Genomic DNA, 13394 nt, shown 5'->3' on the forward strand with positions numbered 1-13394 from the left:
AAATATAAAAAGCCCAGAAAGTGAAGGAGAACACAGTCGCCCAGATAGCCGAATTGGTAAGTCATTCGACATGTAATCGAAAGGCGTGGGTTCATCTCCACTCTGGGTGCGTGTTTATCTTTCTTTCTTTTTTCTGTAGATTTAAAAGAAATGTTTACTTCATTAACCGTAGTAAAAAAGAAAAGAGCCTAACCAAACCCCTATGCCTCCTTTGGCATTGTAGACTGCTGACCTATCTTTCTGTATTTCCTCAACGAGCCCCTCATTTCCTTACTAAATTATTCTGCGAAAGCCTAGCGAGGGTCTCGGTTCAGGCAGCCTTGATGCCTAGGTACAGAAGAGGGCTTCCCGCCAGTTATCCGCTCATGACAGGCTGTAGACGTTGGAGTCACGCCCCGGGGGTTGAAAAGAAGGTCCCCTTCTCCCCGTGTAGTCAGAGTGGCGCTGGCCACCACCCTCAAGTGTCAGATACACTTCTAGTAAATATAAATAGCCCAGAGAGTGAAGAAGAACACAGTCGCCAAGATAGCCGAATTGGTAAGGCATTCGACATGTAATCGAAAGCCGTGGGTTCAGTCCCCACTCTGGGTGCGTGTTTATCTTTCTTTCTTTTTTCTGTAGATTTAAAAAAAATGTTTACTTCATTAGCCGTAGTAAAAAAGAAAAGAGCCTAACCAAACACCTATGCCTGCTTTGGCATTGTAGACTGCTGACCTATCTTTGTGTATTTCCTTAACGAGCCCCTCATTTCCTTACTATATTATTCTGCGAAAGCTTAGCGAGGGTCTCGGTTCAGGCAGCCTTGATGCCTAGGTACAGAAGAGGGCTTCCCGCCAGTTATCCGCTCATGACAGGCTGTAGACGTTGGAGTCACGCCCCGGGGGTTGAAAAGAAGGTCCCCTTCTCCCCGTGTAGTCAGAGTGGCGCTGGCCACCACCCTCAAGTGTCAGATACACTTCTAGTAAATATAAATAGCCCAGAAAGTGAAGAAGAACACAGTCGCCAAGACAGCCGAATTGGTAAGGCATTCGACATGTAATCGAAAGCCGTGGGTTCAGTCCCCACTCTGGGCGCGTGGTTTTCTTTCTTTCTTTCTTCTGTAGATTTAAAAAAATGTTTACTTCATTACCCGTAGTAAAAAAGAAAAGAGCCTAACCAAACCCCTATGCCTCCTTTGGCATTGTATACTGCTGACCTATCTTTCTGTATTTCCTCAATGAGCCCCTCATTTTCTTACTATATTCTTCTGCGAAAGCCTAGCGAGGGTCTCGGTTCAGGCAGCCTTGATGCCTAGGTACATAAGAGGGCTTCCCGCCAGTTACCCGCTCATGACAGGCTGTAGACGTTGAAGTCACGCCCCAGGGATTGAAAAGAAGGTCGCCTTCTCCCCGTGTAGTCAGAGTAGCTCTGGCCACCACCCTCAAGTGTCAGATACACTTCTAGTAAATATATATAGCCCAGAAAGTGAAGGAGAAGACAGTCGCCCAGATAGCCGAATTGGTAAGGCATTCGACATGTTATCGACAGGAGTGGGTTCGGTCCCCACTCTGGGAGTGTGTTTTCCTTTCTTTCTTTCTTCTGTAGATTTAAAAAAATGTTTACTTCATTAATCGTAGTAAAAAAAAAAAGAGAGTAACCACACCCCTATGCCTCCTTTGGCATTGTAGACTGCTGACCTATCTTTTTGTATTTCCTCAACAAGCCCCCTCATTTCCTTACTATATTATTCTGCGAAAGCCTAGCGAGGGTCTCGGTTCAGGCAGCCTTGATGCCTAGGTACATAAGAGGGCTTCCCGCCAGTTACCCGCTCATGACAGGCTGTAGACCTTGGAGTCACACCCCGGGGGTTGAAAAGAAGGTTCCCTTCTCCCCGTGTAGTCAGAGTGGTGCTGGCCACCACCCTCAAGTGTCAGATACACTTCTAGTAAATATAAATAGCCCAGAAAGTGAAGGAGAACACAGTTGCCCAGATAGCCGTATTGCTAAGGCATTCGACATGTAATCGAAAGGCATGGGTTCGGTCACCACTCTGGGCGCGTGTTTTTCTTTCTTCCTTTCTTCTGTACATTTAAAAAAAAAATTTACTTCATTAACCATAGTAAAAAGACAAGAGCCTAACCACACCCCTATGCTTCCTTTGGCATTGTACACTGCTGACCTATCTTTCTGTATTTCCTCAACGAGCCCCTAATTAACTTACCATATTATTCTTCGAAAGCATAGCGAGGGTCTCGGTTCAGGCAGCCTTGATGCCTAGGTACATAAGAGGGCTTCCCGCCAGTTAGACGCTCATGACAGGCTGTAGACGTTGGAGTCACGCCCCGGGGGTTGAAAAGAATTTCCCCTTCTCCCCGTGTAGTCAGAGTGGCGCTGGCCACCAACCTCAAGTGTCACATACACTTCGAGTAAATATAAATAGCCCAGAAAGTTAAGGAGAACACAGTCGCCCAGATATCCGAATTGGTAAGGCATTCGACATGTAATCGAAAGGCGTGGGTTCGGTCCCCACTCTGGGGGCGTGGTTTTCTTTCTTTCTTTCTTCTGTAGATTTAAAAAAAATGTTTACTTCATTAACCGTAGTAAAAAAGAAAAGAGCCTAACCACACCCCTATGCCTCCTTTGGCATTGTAGACTGCTGACCTATCTTTCTGTATTTCCTCAACGAGCCCCTCATTTCCTTACTATATTATTCTGCGAAAGCCTAGCGAGGGTCTCGGTTCAGGCAGCCTTGATGCCTAGGTACAGAAGAGGGCTTCCCGCCAGTTACCCGCTCATGACAGGCTGTAGACGTTGGAGTCACGCCCCGGGGGTTGAAAAGAAGGTCCCCTTCTCCCCGTGTAGTCAAAGCGGCGCTGGCCACCACCCTCAAGTGTCAGATACACCTCTAGTAAATATAAATATCCCAGAAAGTGAACGAGAACACAGTCGCTCAGATAGCCGAATTGGTAAGTCATTCGACATGTAATCGAAAGGCGTGGGTTCAGTCTCCACTCTGGGTGCGTGTTTTTCTTTTTTTCTTTCTTCTGTAAATTTAAAAAAATGTTTACTTCATTAACCGTAGTAAAAAAAAAGAGCCTAACCACACCTCCATGCCTCCTTTGGCATTGTAGACTGCTGACCTATCTTTCTGTATTTCCTCAACGAGCCCCTCATTTCCTTACTATATTATTCTGCGAAAGCCTAGCGAGGGTCTCGGTTCAGGCAGCCTTGATGCCTAGGTACAAAAGAGGGCTTCCCGCCAGTTATCCGCTCATGACAGGCTGTAGACGTTGGAGTCACGCCCCGGGGGTTGAAAAGAAGGTCCCCTTCTCCCCGTGTAGTCAGAGTGGCGCTGGCCACCACCCTCAAGTGTCAGATACACTTCTAGTAAATATAAATAGCCCAGAAAGTGAAGAAGAACACAGTCGCCAAGATAGCCGAATTGGTAAGGCATTCGACATGTAATCGAAAGCCGTGGGTTCAGTCCCCACTCTGGGTGCGTGTTTATCTTTCTTTCTTTTTTCTGTAGATTTAAAAAAAATGTTTACTTCATTACCCATAGTAAAAAAGCAAAGAGCCTAACCAAACCCCTATGCCTCCTTTGGCATTGTAGACTGCTGACCTATCTTTCTGTATTTCCTCAACGAGCCCCTCATTTCCTTACTATATTATTCTGCGAAAGCTTAGCGAGGGTCTCGGTTCAGGCAGCCTTGATGCCTAGGTACAGAAGAGGGCTTCCCGCCAGTTATCCGCTCATGACAGGCTGTAGACGTTGGAGTCACGCCCCGGGGGTTGAAAAGAAGGTCCCCTTCTCCCCGTGTAGTCAGAGTGGCGCTGGCCACCACCCTCAAGTGTCAGATACACTTCTAGTAAATATAAATAGCCCAGAAAGTGAAGAAGAACACAGTCTCCAAGATAGCCAAATTGGTAAGGCATTCGACATGTAATCGAAAGCCGTGGGTTCAGTCCCCACTCTGGGCGCGTGGTTTTCTTTCTTTCTTCTGTAGATTTAAAAAAATGTTTACTTCATTACCCGTAGTAAAAAAGAAAAGAGCCTAACCAAACCCCTATGCCTCCTTTGGCATTGTATACTGCTGACCTATCTTTCTGTATTTCCTCAATGAGCCCCTCATTTTCTTACTATATTATTCTGCGAAAGCCTAGCGAGGGTCTCGGTTCAGGCAGCCTTGATGCCTAGGTACATAAGAGGGCTTCCCGCCAGTTACCCGCTCATGACAGGCTGTAGACGTTGGAGTCACGCCCCAGGGATTGAAAAGAAGGTCGCCTTCTCCCCGTGTAGTCAGAGTAGCTCTGGCCACCACCCTCAAGTGTCAGATACACTTCTAGTAAATATATATAGCCCAGAAAGTGAAGGAGAAGACAGTCGCCCAGATAGCCGAATTGGTAAGGCATTCGACATGTTATCGACAGGAGTGGGTTCGGTCCGCACTCTGGGCGTGTGTTTTCCTTTCTTTCTTTCTTCTGTAGATTTAAAAAAATGTTTACTTCATTATTCGTAGTAAAAAAAAAAAGAGAGTAACCACACCCCTATGCCTCCTTTGGCATTGTAGACTGCTGACCTATCTTTTTGTATTTCCTCAACAAGCCCCCTCATTTCCTTACTATATTATTCTGCGAAAGCCTAGCGAGGGTCTCGGTTCAGGCAGCCTTGATGCCTAGGTACATAAGAGGGCTTCCCGCCAGTTACCCGCTCATGACAGGCTGTAGACCTTGGAGTCACACCCCGGGGGTTGAAAAGAAGGTTCCCTTCTCCCCGTGTAGTCAGAGTGGTGCTGGCCACCACCCTCAAGTGTCAGATACACTTCTAGTAAATATAAATAGCCCAGAAAGTGAAGGAGAACACAGTCGCCCAGATAGCCGTATTGGTAAGGCATTCGACATGCAATCGAAAGGCGTGGGTTCGGTCACCACTTTGGGCGCGTGTTTTTCTTTCGTCCTTTCTTTTGTACATTTAAAAAAAAATTTTACTTCATTAACCATAGTAAAAAGACAAGAGCCTAACCACACCCCTATGCTTCCTTTGGCATTGTACACTGCTGACCTATCTTTCTGTATTTCCTCAACGAGCCACTAATTAACTTACTATATTATTCTTCGAAAGCATATCGAGGGTCTCGGTTCAGGCAGCCTTGATGCCTCGGTACATAAGAGGGCTTCCCGCCAGTTACACGCTCATGACAGGCTGTAGACGTTGGAGTCACGCCCCGGGGGTTGAAAAGAATTTCCCCTTCTCCCCGTGTAGTCAGAGTGGCGCTGGCCACCACCCTCAAGTGTCACATACACTTGTAGTAAATATAAATAGCCCAGAAAGTTGAGAACACAGTCGCCCAGATATCCGAATTGGTAAGGCATTCGACATGTAATCGAAAGGCGTGGGTTCGGTCCCCACTCTGGGGGCGTGGTTTTCTTTCTTTCTTTCTTCTGTAGATTTAAAAAAAATGTTTACTTCATTAACCGTAGTAAAAAAGAAAAGAGCCTAACCACACCCCTATGCCTCCTTTGGCATTGTAGACTGCTGACCTATCTTTCTGTATTTCCTCAACGAGCCCCTCATTTCCTTACTATATTATTCTGCGAAAGCCTAGCGACGGTCTCGGTTCAGGCAGCCTTGATGCCTAGGTACAGAAGAGGGCTTCCCGCCAGTTACCCGCTCATGACAGGCTGTAGACGTTGGAGTCACGCCCCGGGGGTTGAAAAGAAGGTCCCCTTCTCCCCGTGTAGTCAGAGTGGCGCTGGCCACCACCCTCAAGTGTCAGATACACTTCTAGTAAATATAAATAGCCCAGAAAGTGAAGAAGAACACAGTCGCCAAGATAGCCGAATTGGTAAGGCATTCGACATGTAATCGAAAGCCGTGGGTTCAGTCCCCACTCTGGGTGCGTGTTTATCTTTCTTTCTTTTTTCTGTAGATTTAAAAAAAATGTTTACTTCATTACCCGTAGTAAAAAAGCAAAGAGCCTAACCAAACCCCTATGCCTCCTTTGGCATTGTAGACTGCTGACCTATCTTTCTGTATTTCCTCAACGAGCCCCTCATTTCCTTACAATATTATTCTGCGAAAGCTTAGCGAGGGTCTCGGTTCAGGCAGCCTTGATGCCTAGGTACAGAAGAGGGCTTCCCGCCAGTTATCCGCTCATGACAGGCTGTAGACGTTGGAGTCACGCCCCGGGGGTTGAAAAGAAGGTCCCCTTCTCCCCGTGTAGTCAGAGTGGCGCTGGCCACCACCCTCAAGTGTCAGATACACATCTAGTAAATATAAATAGCCCAGAAAGTGAAGGAGAACACAGTCGCTCAGATAGCCGAATTGGAAAGGCATTCGACATGTAATCGAAATCCATGGGTTCAGTCCCCACTCTGGGCACGTGTTTTTCTTTCTTTCTTTCTTCTGTAAATTTAAAAAAAATGTTTACTTCATTAACCGTAGTAAAAAAAAAGAGCCTAACCACACCTCCATGCCTCCTTTGGCATTGTAGACTGCTGACCTATCTTTCTGTATTTCCTCAACGAGCCCCTCATTTCCTTACTATATTATTCTGCGAAAGCCTAGCGAGGGTCTCGGTTCAGGCAGCCTTATTGCCTAGGTACAGAAGAGGGCTTCCCGCCAGTTATCCGCTCATGACAGGCTGTAGACGTTGGAGTCACGCCCCGGGGGTTGAAAAGAAGGTCCCCTTCTCCCCGTGTAGTCAGAGTGGCGCTGGCCACCACCCTCAAGTGTCAGATACACTTCTAGTAAATATAAATAGCCCAGAAAGTGAAGAAGAACACAGTCGCCAAGATAGCCGAATTGGTAAGGCATTCGACATGTAATCGAAAGCCGTGGGTTCAGTCCCCACTCTGGGCGCGTGGTTTTCTTTCTTTCTTCTGTAGATTTAAAAAAATGTTTACTTCATTACCCGTAGTAAAAAAGAAAAGAGCCTAACCAAACCCCTATGCCTCCTTTGGCATTGTATACTGCTGACCTATCTTTCTGTATTTCCTCAACGAGCCCCTCATTTTCCTACTATATTATTCTGCGAATAGCCTAGCGAGGGTCTCGGTTCAGGCAGCCTTGATGCCTAGGTATATAAGAGGGCTTCCCGCCAGTTACCCGCTCATGACAGGCTGTAGACGGAGTCACGCCCCGGAGATTGAAAAGAAGGTCGCCTTCTTCCCGTGTAGTCAGAGTAGCTCTGGCTACCACCCTCAAGTGTCAGATACACTTCTAGTAAATATATATAGCCCAGAAAGTGAAGGAGAACACAGTCGCCCAGATAGCCGAATTGGTAAGGCATTTGACATGTTATCGACAGGAGTGGGTTCGGTCCCCACTCTGGGCGTGTGTTTTCCTTTCTTTCTTTCTTCTGTAGATTTAAAAAAATGTTTACTTCATTAATCGTAGTAAAAAAGAAAAGAGAGTAACCACACCCCTATGCCTCCTTTGGCATTGTAGACTGCTGACCTATCTCTTTGTATTTCCTCAACAAGCTCCCTCATTTCCTTACTATATTATTCTGCGAAAGCCTAGCGAGGGTCTCGGTTCAGGCAGCCTTGATGCCTAGGTACATAAGAGGGCTTCCCGCCAGTTACCCGCTCATGACAGGCTGTAGACCTTGGAGTCACACCCCGGGGGTTGAAAAGAAGGTTCCCTTCTCTCCGTGTAGTCAGAGTGGCACTGGCCACCACTCTCAAGTGTCAGATACACTTCTAGTAAATATGAAAAGCCCAGAAAGTGAAGGAGAACACAGTCGCCCAGATAACCGAATTGGTAAGGCATTCGACATGTAATCGAAAGGCGTGGGTTTGGTCCCCGCTCTGGGCGCGTCTTTTTTTTTCTTTCTTTCTTCTGTAGATTTAAAAAAAATGTGTACTTCATTAACCGTAGTAAAAAAGAAAAGAGCTTAACCAAACCCCTAGCCTCCTTTGGCATTGTAGACTGCTGACCTATCTTTCTGTATTTCCTCAACGAGCCCCTCATTTCCTTAGTATAATATTCGGCGAAAGCCTAGCGAGGGTCTTGGTTCAGGCTGCCTTGATGCCTGGGTACATAAGAGGGATTCCCGCCAGTTACCCGCTCATGACAGGCTGTAGACGTTGGAGTCACGCCCCGGGGGTTGAAAAGAAGGTCCCCTTCTCCCCGTGCAGTCAAAGTGGCGCTGGCCACCACCCTCAACGGTCAGATACACCTCTAGTAAATATAAATATCCCTGAAAGTGAAGGAGAACACAGTCACTCAGATAGCCGTATTGGAAAGGCATTCGACATGTAATCGAAATCAATGGGTTCAGTCCCCACTCTGGGCGCGTTTTTCTTTCTTTCTTTCTTCTGTAAATTTAAAAAAAAATGTTTACTTCATTAACCGTAGTACAAAAGAAAAGAGCCTAACCACACCCCTATGCCTCCTTTGGCATTGTAGACAGCTGACCTATGTTTCTGTAATTCCTGAACGAGCCCCTCATTTCCCTACTATATTATTCTGTGAAAGCCTAGCGAGGGTCTCGGTTCAGGCAGCCTTGATGCCTAGGTACATAAGAGGGCTTCCCGCCAGTTAACCGCTCATGACAGGCTGTAGACGTTGGAGTCACGCCTGGGGGTTGAAAAGAAGGTCCCCTTCTCCCCGTGCAGTCAAAGTGGCGCTGGCCACCACCCTCAATGGTCAGATACACCTCTAGTAAATATAAATATCCCTGAAAGTGAAGGAGAACACAGTCACTCAGATAGCCGTATTGGAAAGGCATTCGACATGTAATCGAAATCAATGGGTTCAGTCCCCACTCTGGGCGCGTTTTTCTTTCTTTCTTTCTTCTGTAAATTTAAAAAAAATGTTTACTTCATTAACCGTAGTACAAAAGAAAAGAGCCTAACCACACCCCTATGCCTCCTTTGGCATTGTAGACAGCTGACCTATGTTTCTGTAATTCCTGAACGAGCCCCTCATTTCCCTACTATATTATTCTGTGAAAGCCTAGCGAGGGTCTCGGTTCAGGCAGCCTTGATGCCTAGGTACATAAGAGGGCTTCCCGCCAGTTAACCGCTCATGACAGGCTGTAGACGTTGGAGTCACGCCTGGGGGTTGAAAAGAAGGTCCCCTTCTCCCCGTGTAGTCAGAGTGGCGCTGGCCACCACCCTCAAGTGTCAGATACACATCTAGTAAATATAAATAGCCCAGAAAGTGAAGGAGAACACAGTCGCTCAGATAGCCGAATTGGAAAGGCATTCGACATGTAATCGAAATCCATGGGTTCAGTCCCCACTCTGGGCGCGTGTTTTTCTTTCTTTCTTTCTTCTGTAAATTAAAAAAAATGTTTACTTCATTAACCGTAGTAAAAAAAAGAGCCTAACCACACCCCCATGCCTCCTTTGGCATTGTAGACTGCTGACCTATCTTTCTGTATTTCCTCAATGAGCCTATCATTTTCTTACTATATTATTCTGCGAAAGCCTAGCGAGGGTCTCGGTTCAGGCAGCCTTGATGCCTAGGTACATAAGAGGGCTTCCCGCTAGTTACCCCCCCATGACAGGCTGTAGACGTTGGAGTCACGCCGCAGGGGTTGAAAAGAAGGTCCCCTTCTCCCCGTGTAGTCAGAGTGGCACTGGCCACCACCCTCAAGTGTCAGATACACATCTAGTAAATATAAATAGCCCAGAAAGTGAAGGAGAACACAGTTGCCCAAATATCCGAATTGGTAAGGCATTTGACATGTAATAGAAAGCCGTGGGTTCAGTCCCCACTCTGGGCGAGTGGTTTTCTTTCTTTCTTCTGTAGATTTAAAAAAAATGTTTACTTCATTAACCGTAGTAAAAAAGAATAGATCCTAACCGCACCCCTATGCCTCTTTTGGCATTGTAGACTGCTGACCTATCTTTCTGTATTTCCTCAATGAGCCCCTCATTATTTACTATATTATTCTGCGAAAGCCTAGCGAGGGTCTCGGTTCAGGCAGCCTTGATGCCTAGGTACATAAGAGGGTTCCCGCCAGTTACCCGCTCATGACAGGCTGTAGACGTTGGAGTCACGCCCCGGGAGTTGAAAAGAAGGTCGCCTTCTCCCCGTGTACCCAGAGTGGCACTGGCCACCACCCTCAAGTGTCAGATACACTTCTAGTAAATATATATACCCCAGAAAGTGAAGGAGAACACAGTGCCCAGATAGCCGAATTTGTTAAGGCATTCGACATTTATTCGAAAGGCGTGGGTTCGATCCCCACTCTGGGCGTGTGTTTTTCTTTCTTTCTTCTGCAGATTTAAAAAAAATGTTTACTTCATTAACCATAGTAAAAAAGAATAGATCCTAACCGCACCCCTATGCCTCTTTTGGCATTGTAGACTGCTGGCCTATCTTTCTGTATTTCCTCAATGAGCCCCTCATTATTTACTATATTATTCTGCGAAAGCCTAGCGAGGGTCTCGGTTCAGGCAGCCTTGATGCCTAGGTACATAAGAGGGCTTCCCGCCAGTTACCCGCCCATGACAGGCTGTAGACGTTGGAGTCACGCCCCGGAAGTTAAAAAGAAGGTCGCCTTCTCCCCGTGTACCCAGAGTGGCACTGGCCAGCACCCTCAAGTGTCAGATACACTTCTAGTAAATATATATACCCCAGAAAGTGAAGGAGAACACAGTGCCCAGATAGCTGAATTTGTTAAGGCATTCGACATTTATTCGAAAGGCGTGGGTTCGGTCTCCACTCTGGGCGTGTGTTTTTCTTTCTTTCTTCTGCAGATTTAAAAAAAAATGTTTACCTCATTAACCGTAGTAAAAATAAAAGAGCCTAACCACACCCCTATGCGTCCTTTGGCATTGTAGACTGCTGACCTATCTTTCTGTATTTCCTCAACGAGCTCTTCATTTCCTTACTATATTATTCTGCGAAAGCCTAGCGAGGGTCTTGGTTCAGGCAGCCTTGATGCCTAGGTACATAAGAGGGCTTCCCGCCAGTTACCTGCTCATGACAGGCTGTAGACGTTGGAGTCAAGCACCGGGGGTTGAAAAGAAGGTCCCTTTCTCCCCGTGTAGTCAGAGTGGCACTGGCCACCACCCTCAAGTTTCAGATACACTTCTAGTAAGTATAAATAGCCCAGAAAGTGAAGGAGAACACCGTCACCCAGATAGCCGAATTGGTAAGGCATTCAACATGTAATCGAAAGGCGGGGGTTCGGTCCCCACTCTGGGCGCGTTTTTCTTTCTTTCTTTCTTCTGTATATTAAAAAAAATGTTTACTTTATAACCGTAGTAGAAAAGAAAAAGCCTAACCACACCGCTATGCCTCCTTTGGCATTGTAGACTGCTGACCTATCTTTCTGTATTTCCTCAACGAGCCCCTCAATTCCTTACTATATTATTCTGCGAAAGCCTAGCGAGGGTCTCGGTTCAGGCAGCCTTGATGCCTAGGTACATAAGAGGGCTTCCCTCCAGTTACCCGCTCATGACAGGCTGTAGACGTTGGAGTCACGCCCCGGGGGTTGAAAAAAAGGTCCCCTTCTCCCCGTGTAGTCAAAGTGGCGCTGGCCACCACCCTCAAGTGTCAGATACACCTCAAGTAAATATAAATATCCCAGAAAGTGAACGAGAACACAGTCGCTCAGATAGCCGAATTGGTAAGTCATTCGACATGTAATCGAAAGGCGTGGGTTCAGTCTCCACTCAGGGTGCGTGTTTTTCTTTCTTTCTTTTTTCTGTAGATTTAAAAAAAAATGTTTACTTCATTAACCGTAGTAAAAAAGAAAAGAGCCTAACCAAACCCCTATGCCTCCTTTGGCATTGTAGACTGCTGACCTATCTTTCTATATTTCCTCAACGAGCCCCTCATTTCCTTACTATATTATTCTGCGAAAGCCTAGCGAGGGTCTCGGTTCAGGCAGCCTTGATGCCTAGGTACATAAGAGGGCTTCCCGCCAGTTACCCGCTCATGACAGGCTGTAGACCTTGGAGTCACACCCCGGGGGTTGAAAAGAAGGTCCCCTTCTCCCCGTGTAGTTAGAGTGGCGCTGGCCACCACCCTCAAGTGTGAGATAGAATTCTAATAAATATAAATAGCCCTGAAAGTGAAGGAGAACACTCTCGCCCAGATAGCAATATTGGTAAGGCATTCGACATGTAATCGAGAGGCATGGGTTCGGTCACCACTCTGGGCGCGTGTTTTTCTTTCTTCCTTTCTTCTGTACATTAAAAAAAAATGTTTACTTCATTAACCATAGCTAAAAAGAAAAGAGCCTAACCACACCCCTATGCCTCCTTTGGCATTGTAGACTGCTGACCTATCTTTCTGTATTTCCTCAACGAGCCCTTCATTTCCTTAGTATATTATTCTGCAAAAGCTTAGCGAGGGTCTCGGTTCAGGCAGCCTTGGTGCCTAGGTACATAAGAGGGCTTCCCGCCAGTTACCCGCTCATGACAGGCTGTAGACGTTGGAGTCACGCCCCGGGGGTTGAAAAGAAGGGCCCCTTCTCCCCGTGTAGTCAGAGTGGCGCTGGCCACCACCCTCAAGTGTCAGATACACTTCTAGTAAATATAAATAGCACAGAATGTGAAGGAGAACACAGTCGCCCAGATATCCGTATTGGTAAGGCATTCGACATGTAATCGAAAGGCGTGGGTTCGGTCACCACTCTGGGCGCGTGTTTTTGTTTCTTTATTTCTTCTCTAGATTTAAAAAAATGTTTACTTCATTACCCGTAGAAAAAAAGAAAAGAGCCTAACCACACCCCTATGCCTCCTTTGGCATTGTAGACTGCTGACCTATCTTTTTGTATTTCCTCAATGAGCCCCTCATTTCCTTACTATATTATTCTGCGAAAGCCTTGCGAGGGTCTTGGTTCAGGCAGCATTGATGCCTATGTACATAAGAGGGCTTCCCGCCAGTTACCCGCTCATGACAGGCTGTAGACCTTGGAGTCACACCCCGGGGGTTGAAAAGAAGGTTCCCTTCTCCACGTGTAGTCAGAGTGGCGCTGGCCACCACCCTCAAGTGTCAGATACACTTCTAGTAAATATAAATAGCCCAGAAAGTGAAGGAGAACACAGTCGCCCAGATAGCCGTATTGGTAAGGCATTTGACATGTAATAGAAAGCCGTGGGTTCGGTCCCCACTCTGGGCACGTGGTTTTCTTTCTTTCTTCTGTAGATTTAAAAAAATGTTTACTTCATTCCCCGTAGAAAAAAAGAAAAGAGCCTAACCACACCCCTATGCCTCCTTTGGCATTGTAGACTGCTGACCTATATTTCTGTATTTCCTCAACGAGCCCCTCAATTTCTTACTATATTATTCTGCGAAAGGCTTGCGAGGGTCTCGGTTCAGGCAGCCTTGGTTCCTATGTACATAAGAGGGCTTCCCGCCAGTTTCCCGCTCATGACAGGCTGTAGACCTTGGAGTCACACCCCGGGGGTTGAAAAGAAGGTCCCCTTCTCCCCGTGTAGTTAGA

The 13394-nt window shown here is 46.6% G+C and overlaps 1 non-coding gene across 1 annotated transcript; it reads left to right on the forward strand.

Annotated features, from left to right (window-relative positions):
• The first annotated feature begins 10119 nt into the window (after positions 1 to 10119).
• Trnak-uuu (transfer RNA lysine (anticodon UUU)) lies at positions 10120 to 10192 on the forward strand. Its single transcript has one exon. It is a non-coding gene; the product is annotated as a tRNA-Lys (tRNA).
• The last annotated feature ends 3202 nt before the right edge of the window (positions 10193 to 13394 follow it).

Source organism: Haemaphysalis longicornis, unplaced genomic scaffold, assembly GCF_048455015.1.
Source record: "Haemaphysalis longicornis isolate Haplotype H1 unplaced genomic scaffold, Haemaphysalis longicornis Haplotype H1 scaffold_11, whole genome shotgun sequence".
In the NCBI taxonomy this organism is placed as follows: domain Eukaryota; kingdom Metazoa; phylum Arthropoda; class Arachnida; order Ixodida; family Ixodidae; genus Haemaphysalis; species Haemaphysalis longicornis.